General features: G+C 36.8%; 1 long non-coding RNA gene across 1 annotated transcript; it reads right to left on the reverse strand.

Moving 5' to 3' along the window:
• Positions 1–3,146: 3,146 nt before the first annotated feature.
• LOC108673696 lies at positions 3,147–5,568 on the reverse strand. Its single transcript, XR_001930991.2, has 3 exons — positions 5,441–5,568; positions 4,256–4,428; positions 3,147–3,928 (listed from the first exon to the last, which is right to left on the reverse strand). It is a non-coding gene; the product is annotated as an uncharacterized LOC108673696 (long non-coding RNA).
• Between the last annotated feature and the right edge of the window lie 6,283 nt (positions 5,569–11,851).

Here is an 11,851-nt window from a genome sequence, read left to right on the forward strand (position 1 = left end):
AATTGACCAACAAGCAACGGATGAAAGTTTACCAAAGTATACGCTCTGCTACGTGTGAGCGGTCTTAACAACAGCAAGCGTTTCCAAATGATAGCAATTTCCTTCTCTTGCCAAACATCCTGTGTTTGCGTTCGATGCCATGACATGTATCGCTTTGGAAACTAAATGAAAATTAACTGTCTTGATTTTTATAATATAAATAAGTAAACAGTGCTTTCTTCGTGAAATACCTTGAATTGTTGATAATTCGCATTTTATACGAATTGCTGATACATAATTCAGCATGTTCTCGAATAATGTTGAGTGAGAATAAATACAAATCTTTGGACTGCCGGAGGTCATTTTTATGCCTCCTATTCAGCAAAAACGGTTCTGCTAAATAGCATCTGTTTCATGGTAGTTTATTCAACATTTCATTTATTTGTATTGCATCGCATTTGGTTTTTGTATATATTTCCTAGGAGATGTTTTAAAATCCTCCAATCATTAAGTCACAGCAACGATAAAAAGTTATTCAAAGAAAGTCCACTCACGAAGCAGAGCTAAAGAAATAGCTGCAAAATTGATCACTCATCCTCTTCCTAATTTATCCATATTAATAAACAATTTCTACCTGATAAACTAAGCACAACCTCATCACCATCCACGGATTTCCTATTGTACTTGACGTGCACTGAGAATTACCGGGCTAAGGAAATCCGTTGAGCAATCTCTGCCTGTGCTTGCCGGGCGCAAATGTTGATAATAACAATAATAATAATAATAATAATAATAATTATAATAATAACAATAATAATAATATTAATAACAATAATAATAATAATATTATTATCAAATTGTACTTGACGTGCACTGAGAATTACCGGGCTAAGGAAATCCGTTGAGCAATCTCTGCCTGTGCTTGCCGGGCGCAAATGTTGATAATAACAACAATAATAATAATAATAATAATAATTATAATAATAACAATAATAATAATATTAATAACAATAATAATAATAATATTATTATCATTATTAATAGCGGTTTCAGCGAATAGTAAGCCGTAGGCCTTTCGCCAATTCTTTGCATCGCAAAACATTCACATTTTGCGGTCTCGTACTCGCAACTCACTGCTACAATTCTGCTGTGCTTAATTAACCGCCCGGCCTCCTTGCCGATTCTGACAAGAAACTGGCGCACAGAGCTGGGATCGAACCCTCTCTACTCCAATCTTGGTGCTCTGAACTTTAACCACCGAGCCACCAGTAGCCAGTACTGAATGCAGTAGCCAGACATCTCTTCACAAGAGATCCTTCGTCATTGACGCATTGCATCATTTACGTATTTCATTCTTATAGCAATTCGTCATTTACGCATTTCATCCATACAGCAATTCTTCATTTACGCATTTCATCCTTAAAGCAATTCATCATTGACACCTATGAGTGTCTATATAACCTATGAGTTCCTATACCGATGAGGACCTCTGAGCTCACAAGTCCTTACGAAATGGCGTACTCCTGATTTTCAGTTGTAATGAAATGCAGAGATTGGCTCAATTGTACTTATAGACAATGTTTATGCTCTGTTATGAAACTTATGCAATCTCTACCGAACTGAACTTGGTGATAGCACCGATGATCGCACCACAGATTTAGCGATCTATATACCTAAAGTTCAACTTCGAAGTCAACGTCGCGCTCAGTGTTCAGGATATTTGAGGCCCAAAAAGACAGATTTGTAGTTTCAAATATCTACAAGAATACTTAAGACTACAAAAATACTATGTTCTTTATGTATGTGTTCGATAGCACCTGTATTCGCGGCGGCCATTTTATCATAAACATTCTGGGGATGTAGAATGCAAAAATCACGGCAACAATAGTACAAGGTGCGGCAAAGAGACGAACTTTTAAAGGTTTAATAGATACTAAACGTTTGCAGATGTCGTTATGATTTAATTTTTACCTCTTTATATTTTTTCGCAAAATTTTAGAAATTGTAAATGTCAGATAACGTCCATCATTATCTGAGCCCCGGTTGTGTCGGTTTCTGAAGTTTCAAGACTCTCAAGCATGTCTTACAGATATTTAAACGATCCGAATGCTTTTCTTTAACGATTAATCATATGCTGTGGACGCTCGTTGTAAACGATAACGTTCAATTAACTCCATATGCAGGCCAAAGTTGCATAGATAGTGCGCAGGCCAAAGAAGTTCGCCTCACAGAGGTGAGACGGCCAGGGAAATGATTCATGTAGAATTTCATCGAGGCCAGGCCAGTGTGGACTGTAGCTCTAGTAGATACCACCAATTCCTTACGTCCAACTCGTTAAGCTGTTCAGTGCCAAATTCCCCGTTTATCTTATTGCATTGAGCTAATTCCCTGTGACAACGCACGCGTTTAAACGAGTGAAAAGTACTATGAAAGACAATCAATGACGAAATTGCGCACCGAGTGGAAAACGCTCACAATATAGAGGGTTTTGGTGAAGTTTTCCTGGATATTCAGCACCTCTAGAAGCGCAAGTTCTAATTAATTGTTGGGGACTATTCAATAGATAAGAAAACAAAACCTTCGGTTTCCCCAAACACTTGATGAATAACTATATAATAATAAACAAATGAGAGATACGAGAATAAAAATAAATACAAGAATATAACCGTGTGTTCTCGTTGCTCTTGTTCTTACTTCGGACTCAATATTCGGAGCCTTTCTGTAATGTAAAAACAAACCTAATTCATCACTAATCAACTACACACTGAATACGGAACCACCACTGAATACGGAAAGATGAATAAAAAATTCTATAAATTTAGGATAAATTTAAGCAATGCTAAATTTACACGAACAGAATAATAAAAAATATTATCAGAACAAATGCAACCTCGTAGCTCCGTTCTGGATCGAGCAAGAATGACAACTAAGGAACCATTCATGGATGAAGTCATATCGGTGATGATTCTAAAATTCAAATGACAAATTGCACGAGTCCTATTGCAATCCCTTACATAATGACAGCCTTGCAATTTTGCTCTTGCTACAGCTGATAATCTGCGTTTTAACTCACTGCTGAAATGCGGTAATCAGCAAAAGAATCATATCCTTTGTGCCGCCTACTTCGAGGATAATAAATCTTCTCCCGTAGGTGGAGTAACAGCCTCCAGGATTTGGGGTATATATTTGTTAAAACTGCAAGGAACCAGAAAACACGAGTCAATTCTAAAAGCTACGTTTCCCTTCTATTATATCAATATTCACAAGCACGGTCGCTTAATATAGAAATGAACAAAGCAATAACACATTGTCACTTCCTTTAAAATTTACGACAATGCTGCTTCGGGGCTAGTTCAGCGTCGACTAATTTATTTGCAAAAGCACCCGACAACGCATAAAAGGATGTTGCCACTAGCAGGGACATAAAAATTTCTCTGAATAAGTAATCTCGTGTTTCACACGAGACATCCTTGGATGGCACTATACGAGAATAACACTGAACATTGAATGATGGAAATTCAATTACCAAAGAAAATCTTTGACGGAAAACAAGCGACCCTTTTTCATCCAGTACGGGAGTACGCTTACGACGAAAACTTAATTAACTTCACATAATTCACTAATGTACGTTCAATATTCATGTTACATGATCAACAAAATATGGATCTTTCTATGAGAGAAACATTAATATTTAATTATGTTAATAAATATTATGAACATGAACTTTTTGAAACAAAAATAGAGTTCTGATACATGACAGTATTTTCGTTGCTCAATCTTCGCCGAAGGCCACCTCTTTAATCCACCTAAGGTAGTCCGGGTTCGAGAGAGGCACGTACAAGCCTGGGAAGTCTTCAAGTCCACAGCCATAGCCCGTGGACACAACGCCCACCTGCGTGTAGTCATGATTGTTGGTTGGGGAGTATACCAGAGGACCGCCGGAGTCACCCTGCTCAACGATCGTAACTTCTTTATTACGACCAACAGCAGGTATAAGAAAGAAGAAAATCAAGAGCAACTGAATAGTTTATCTATAAGAGACATTAATTGAAGGTATAAATAAACAATTTATAGTGAATAACTACTTTTTAAGTTAACTTCATCATCATAGTCTACTACGAGAAATAACAGTGGAGGTTGAAGTCGGAGTGGTGTCATCAAAAGTGAAATCAGTTTTCAGTTGGAATAAAATGAACCTATTTTAGACGCCATTCAAACTAGTCAGCGCCTTACAAAACCGAATAGATGAAGAAATAATTTGTGTTGGAGTAAGCACCTGGCAAGTGTCGATTCCGCCGCTGGAGTTTCCGGCGCACAAGAAAGTGTCCTCCACGATGCCGCGCGGCCACTTGGTGGAGTAGAAAGGAAGCTGCGAGTAGGACGCGTCGCAGACCTCTGATGGGAACACCGTCACCGATGCCTCCTGCAGGATGGGACTGCCATCGCCTCCTGCGACGAGGAATGTTGATTAATAGCGAATGCCTCTTGCTGCTTCTTGCTGCTGAAAAATAGCTCACTACTAATTTATTTTGTGTTAGGTAACTGCAACGATCAGCGCGTGCGAGCTGTAAAAGGCCTGTGAATCAAGTGAAGTGTTAATAGTAAATGCAAATTATTTCTAAGAGGTGTTAATAAACATTGTTGCACTCTTTTAGCTACCAACGGCGGACAACTCGCTAGTTTATTTGAAGGGTACATGTCACTATACAATACATGCAAGTATGTGAAAGCTGTCAAGTATATATCAACTTCCAAAAACTCAATGAAAAATCACTCTATAAATTATTAATTATTATTAACATTGAAAATTTCTGAACAATATAGCACATCAGTGTTCATAGTTGCCAATTTCTACAGAAGGCATCAGGTCGATCCCGGTTAAGTGGGTGTATGATTTTGCTTGAGACAGTTACGATGCTGGGGCCATACTTTCAAAACTGGCTAAGTGAACGTAATTACTTACGCTCATTTTTCTTGTCTATGATTGGTGATTTTGCTTGAATGGCCGTCAATGATTGGCTGAGGAACTTACGATCTCTTAATTTTTTTAACCCTGATTATCGCGTCCCTGAACGCTATATCTTTAAGATTCCGGGATTAAATACGTGTAAATAAGTAGCTGAATAGGCGCCCATGAAGTCATTCTCAGTACCACAGAAGAGAGCCAATTCAGGCAAAGAAACAGAAACGATTTATTTTGAATTTCTCTCAAGATTGTAGATGAAACTCAACAAAAATTAAAAGACTTTGTGAACCGTCAGAGACCTTAGGTAATGCAAGTAGACATGAGATATACAACGCATTGCAAGTCCATCTATGAATGTATAACTTTCTCGCAAAATCCTTCCCTCTCGAGTGAACTATACTGTTGTAGAGCTTCACGATACTCAGGTAGAGTGGGAGAGTCGCACTATACTCAGTTGCACTCAGACTGCAGAGGCAAGTTCGGTAGACAACTCACCGTAGACTTTGGCTCCCCAGCCGGTGATGGTAACGGTTTTGTTGTAGAGGTTACGTCGAGCTTCAGCCCCCCAAGGCAGACAAATGGGTAAAACGCCCTCCTGAAGAAAGTTCCATTTGCATGCATAAGCTCTAATTTCTCAGAAAAGCGTTGCAATTTTCAAACAGACAGTGCGTATAGTCAGTCGTCGCGTTTTTAAGTAGAGCGCATTTAAGTCAGTTTTTCAGGCTTGGAAGTTGCATGGCCATGAAAACAAAATGTTGGACAATGCTTCGGCGTGTAAAATTCTCAGACGAAAAATATTATTGCCATATAATTTAAAGTCAAGGATGATGCTGACAAAATTGACCGTAATGTTTTTGGAAACGTTTCGTAGAACAGCTCTCTCGTTAGTTCACAACCTAAAAAAAATTAAGTACAGTATGATCAAATAGTATAACAACATTTCTACGGTAGAGATTGAAAAATATGTTGAACAACAAAGTACGAAGCAACGTAAAACCTAAAACTTGGCCAACGGATGTTCATATATGCCATGTAAATTTAACCGTAAAAATTGTTTATATTTATGCAACTGAATTTTTAATAGATGATGGGGCTGGTCTCTACTGAACTTTTTAAATGAAAATATAGTGACTTTTCGCCCAATTTTTGTTCTCAGATTCTTGGCATGCGATTTAAGCAATCCAATAATCATAATATAACACAAAGTGATTTTCAAAATGTTTGGAGAGAGATTAGTAGTGCAGTGGCTTTCAAACTTTTTCCATCACTCTTCATAATAAGTCAGTCTGAATTTTTCGGCCCCACTTGTCTTTGAAGCGTCAACAATAATATTAATATAAATTATTTTAACCTCCATCAACCCACACAAACTAGCATATACTCTTCACAACGAATCGAGTCAATAATATCAAATAAATATAACAAGGTTCAGAAAGTGAAAATAACAACACGGTTATGGCCTCATTGTTAGAAGAATATTCTAGAATAAAAGTTAACACCAATAAATAACCGCGGCATTTCCATCACAATGCTTGGATATTTTGAAAGTCATAACTTTTCAGCGCATTAGTGGCTGCAGTGAGCCTGCTTTGCACAATACAACTTTTCAAATCTGGCTTGCTGCCTCCAAGCAGACGCTCTTAAATCGATGTTAAGCTGGGACTTGTATTTTGGTTTTAGAGTCGCCTCAGCTGTGAAGCCTGTCTGGCAGAAATACGATGTGCCAAACGGCGCACTCCCTATTTTTCTATTATGAATTATATTTGTCTAATAATTAGTTTCTAATTCCTATTTACTATCATATTCTGCTTTCTATAAACAGAATGAGGACGAACGGCGATGGAATTTGCGCTACATGAATTTATGAGCAGCCTCAGGCCTGCCACCAGTCGCCACGCACCCTGAATTAAAACAGAGTTGCTGGTAGAGGCGGGACGTAAACAGAGTTGCTGGTAGAGGCGGGACGTAAACAGAGTTGCTGGTAAGAGTTGCTTGGCGTAACCTCATAAGAAATAGTAACATGGGGTGAAATCAGGTGATCTCGGTGGCCATAAGTGTAGAGCCTGATCTTCATTTCCAATGCGTCCTTGGCAACGCTCAGGAAGTGACTGGTTCAAAAGGTTTATTAATATTAATAAATATAAATATTTATAAATATAAATATTTATAAATATCAATAAATATTAATAAATAAGTTTAAACAAAAGGTTAAAAAATATAGAACATGTTAAAAAATTAAATCTTTCTCTTTCCATTCGCGTATAAATTATTCATTTTAAATTGATACTGAAGCGAATACGAAGTTATTAAATTGGGTCTGTCATTTAGAATAACCCTGCACTACTATTATTCTAGGAGGAAATTTAATCAATTTTTTTGGCGGGCAGATGAGATGTGTCGAAAGTTATCACTGGCGAGTCCGGTTAAATTGCGGAAATTTTTTCCATACACTTCTATTTAACTTCACTTCTTAATTGTCGTTTGTCTGTTTACTTCATATCTTTTAATCAATATTTAACGCATTGCTACCTGTCCAATCGATCTGAAATTTTGCAAACATGCGTTAAGTCGAAGACAATCCATAAATCAATTGAAAAAAAAATAAAAAATTAATATTAAAATAAATAAAGTATTTAAAAATAAATTAAGAAATTCATTGTACATGTGTAACATCGAAGACACCGGCCTCCTTAGAAGATTGGTCTTTAAAAAGTATTTTATATTAGTATATAAATATTATATTAATTAGTAAATGAGCATATTAATTAGTAAATGAGATGTCAGGCAAGCGTATCTTGTATACTAATAACTCTCGAAAGTAAGGTGTGTATAAAATGCATGACCTTACTTACCATCCACGGATGTCTGCTCTCACGGGCGTTGCGTCCTCCGACTATCCAATCCTCAGGCGGAGGTTCAATGTAATCGTAGGGAAGAGCTTCAAGTGACCTCTTCCTTTTCTGAAAAATATGCATGATTTTACTCAGAGAATCTAATGTAAAAGCATGATAAAGTGTTTAAGAAAATTTTCACAGCTAACGTGGTTGAGAACATTCCCCAACCCGAGAACGCAACTGTGACGAATTTGAGGCAAAAGAAAACATCGTGCGGAGTGTGACAGTCCGACTGAGCCCCATTCTAAAACAATACCAAAAATATATGATGTATTGGCATAATTTAGTACATCAGCAAGAATTTTGCTTTGTAGGCGACTCCAGTTTCGGACTGTAGGAATCTTAGCTTAATATTCAAGAGTACATCGGGAAACAGAGGGAGAATAAGAACAATAGTAACCAATGTGTAGAACGTAGAATAAGTTGAGGTGTTGACGATCCGGTAGCAGCGTACGAATTCAGAGCAGACTTGTTGTGGGACAAAAGCAAGAACTAGTTTATGAATTCAGACAACTGCAGAGGTATGTGTGGTGTTCTAGACATTGTGGAGACATTCTACTGTCGATATTAATCAACATTGTATTTATTAGCTCTTTGTTGATACTATCTGAGATACCTAGTAGGGAAATTATTCAACTGATTGTAAATTTGATTTTGTTCATGTAGGGAGAAGTCAACCCGGATAGAAGATCACAGGAAGCTGGTATTTCTAGAAGATTCAGTGTTGATGCATATCGAAATCTACTACTGTGTTGTGAGGAACAACATCTACTGTGCTGTGCCCTGGCATATGAAAGAAGAAACAGTTTTGTGCCCTGTAAGTAACTATGCTCATATGTTCACGTTAACTTTGTTCAATGTTCGTAATTTAAGCGTTCACTTTTCATTAAAATTAAAGTAATTGTGTTAATCGGGAGACCTTTATGGAACCCTGGTACGAAAGATCATTACACGGACATATCAATAAATATGCTCAATTGCTGATGCCGGCCCGAGGCTCGATGCTTTTGAACACGTTGTCAGTCTAATTGCTGCAATGAAATAATAGCGATAACTGATTTTTTTGTGAAGAGCAAAAACTGACAAAAGGTTTAAAAATTTAAATAAAAAAGTTCTTAAGTATGTAATTTCATTCACATTAAGGAAAGAACTAGTTTGTCTCGTTATGTATTTTCAGGTCCAGTTAAAAAAAATTGTTAAGCTCCAATTTCGTCCAGGACTTCTCTGTTTTTTTTTTTTTTGACAATAAACTAAAAGCTTACAAATTGACTGGATTTTTGTCTAATCAAAAAATTTGCTTATTTCTCAATTTTCTAATTGGGGTAAATATTTTAAAATCTTATCGTTCCGAATAAAAAATATATAAATAGACGCAAATGCTTACGACAACATATACTCTTCATAACCTTTATATCTGCATACCAGAATCTAATTCAGAACCGCACCCGTAAATCCTTTCGTGGAGAATTCTGGGCCTTCTACAAATAAACACTATCGCTGCACACAGCACTCAAGCTCCCCGATCCAACACAAGAATAAATAGGCACATTTAAACAAATAGACTACATCAACAGAACGGCCCTGAATATCAAATTCCGGCTACTTAAATACACCTTATATTGTTACCGGTAACAATCTCACTCATTCACTATGCCCCCACTTATACGGCTCTGAATACATAGCCACCAGCCCCTACACACCAGCACATACAAAACAGGTCATGGCACATCATCACGGCAACAGGTTATGGAGCATTTAGATTCTAGGCGAATGTTTCCATAAAACGTCGTAGCTATTGCCTAAACAAAAACAGTCAAAATACGAACATATTCCATCCTTCAAATCTCGAGAACGATCCACACTATCGATGTTGCGGGACGCAGTGTAATAGTGTTTCATTACCAGTTTTTAACTTAGGTTTTGAGTCAACGCTTACTTGACCTCTTACAGACATGCTATGTGCTTCTTCATTGCTCTATGATCCTACGTTCTTTTATTTTGTCTGTTCATTTTGTGATAATCTATGTCGATTTAGTTATATTTTTCATTGGCTATCTGGAATAGTATTATTTTTTAGTCAATTATTTTTTGTCAAGCTATTCTTCTATATTTTTAAGTTTAATGGTAACTTTATTTTTAACTTAAGTTCTCAAGTTATTCTTCTTTATTGTTATTTTCTTTTTTATTAAGTTTAGAACATTACAAGCCCTTAATTGTGTTTGTGTATCTATTTGCAGAAAGCCTATGAAGCCGACACTAAATCACAGTTTAATAGACAAGGGTTCGGGGTTATTTTTATTTATTTGCATTTTTTCTTTGTTTATTGCTTTATATTTTTTATCATTTGTATTCATCTTTAGTGTAATAGTTGGCCGTACAAAAACGCAGGCCGAGTTGGTACGTTCCGGTGACCACACCATCGTCATCATTATTAATTCTAAAAATATAAGTAAGGAAAAAATGAAAAGCATGTTAATAGAAATTACACATTATCATTTTTCATCTTGATATCACTGTGAAATGTTAATCGTGCATGTAGATATGAACCATCATTATACTCAGCCCGTGCAAACCTATCGCAGTCCCGACGAGATCGCCATCCTTTCCTTCTCAAACTTTAAACCAACCTAAAGCATCCTTCGCAATCAACAATGTGAAGCATCCTTCACAATCGTGCGCATAGTGCGTATTGTTGGCTCCACCTACCTTTGTATCAACTTCTATCTTTTTTGCCTTCATGTGCTACGACAAAGTTGTGGCTTTTCTTAAAGACACTGCGCCGCTACTATCATCAAACTTAGAATCGGAAACAATTGTTGCTACATGCGGTCTGAGATCGTGGCTAGCACTTAATGACACGGCATTGGTCAAGATGCAACAAAACACTACCGGTACTTACTTTCGAAAGCGAGTTGTCCTCCTCTGGATCATCGACGTAGTCAAAAGATATTCTGCCTCTGAAGTCCGGTCTAAGAATTCCACAGTCTGCGGAGCGTTACGGAGGAAAGAGGAAATTATTGTTTAGTTAATCGTGTTTGTTTCGTTGTGCATTGAAAAAGTAATCACAAATACAAAATTTACACAATAAATTTTTTTTTTCAGAAGTAACTTGGCAACAAGCAGGTTACTCTTGTTGATAATTTATCAAAAAAAGACCGATCATGGCTGAAAATACAAGCCTCATTTTTGTAACTGTCAAAATTTAAAAATTTACGATTCAAGACTTTCTTCAAACGGTGTGAGTTAATTGATTATATGATTCACTTGTTCTCACACTTTAAAGTAAAAGTACCCGCATGAATACAAATATTTTTTTAATCGCTACAGAACGATATAATTAAATTAAAAATAAGAAGTCTCTAATTTTCCAATAGAAGACTGGTAGGTTTTACTATTATGCCTAACAACGTTTTAACGTGAATATTCACACTCACTTGGCTCGTTGCGCGGAACAGTAACAGTTTTTCGCTTGAGTTTTTCTCTGTTTCCCTCCGTGAGGCGTTCTGCGAGGGAATTTAAAAATTTGAATATCAGAATTATCATGAAACATTTTGATGTCATCTCCTTTATAATTAAAGCTATTTATGTTGGTGAACTAATTTGGCTAAAAATAGTTTTTGAGTAGTGTTTTCTCGTTCTCCTTCAACGGTGCCTAGTCTACGCTGTAAATCTGTTCAACAATCTTGAATGTTATGTAAAACATTTTTAAAATGCAAAATTTTTGTGAATTACCTAATGAATAGAATTTGTTTAGTGTTTGCTCGAAAAGAGCATCAGAGGGTTTTTCAGAAGTAGATGCATGAAATCAAGCGCATATATAGTTGTGCATGATTCGTACTTCTTACTGATATTATCTTTAATCGTTACGTTAATCCAATCATTTTAATCTCCTCACTCGCACCATGCGTGTGCACACGCTTTCGTATATTCAACATCCTGCGCTAATTGATGAACATTTTCTAACCTTGGCCCGCGGTGCCCCGGATGTTCACCAACGCCGTCAGTAACATGC

The sequence above is a fragment of the Hyalella azteca genome, unplaced genomic scaffold (genome assembly GCF_000764305.2).
Source record: "Hyalella azteca isolate HAZT.00-mixed unplaced genomic scaffold, Hazt_2.0.2 contig385, whole genome shotgun sequence".
NCBI classification, from domain to species: Eukaryota; Metazoa; Arthropoda; class Malacostraca; order Amphipoda; family Hyalellidae; genus Hyalella; species Hyalella azteca.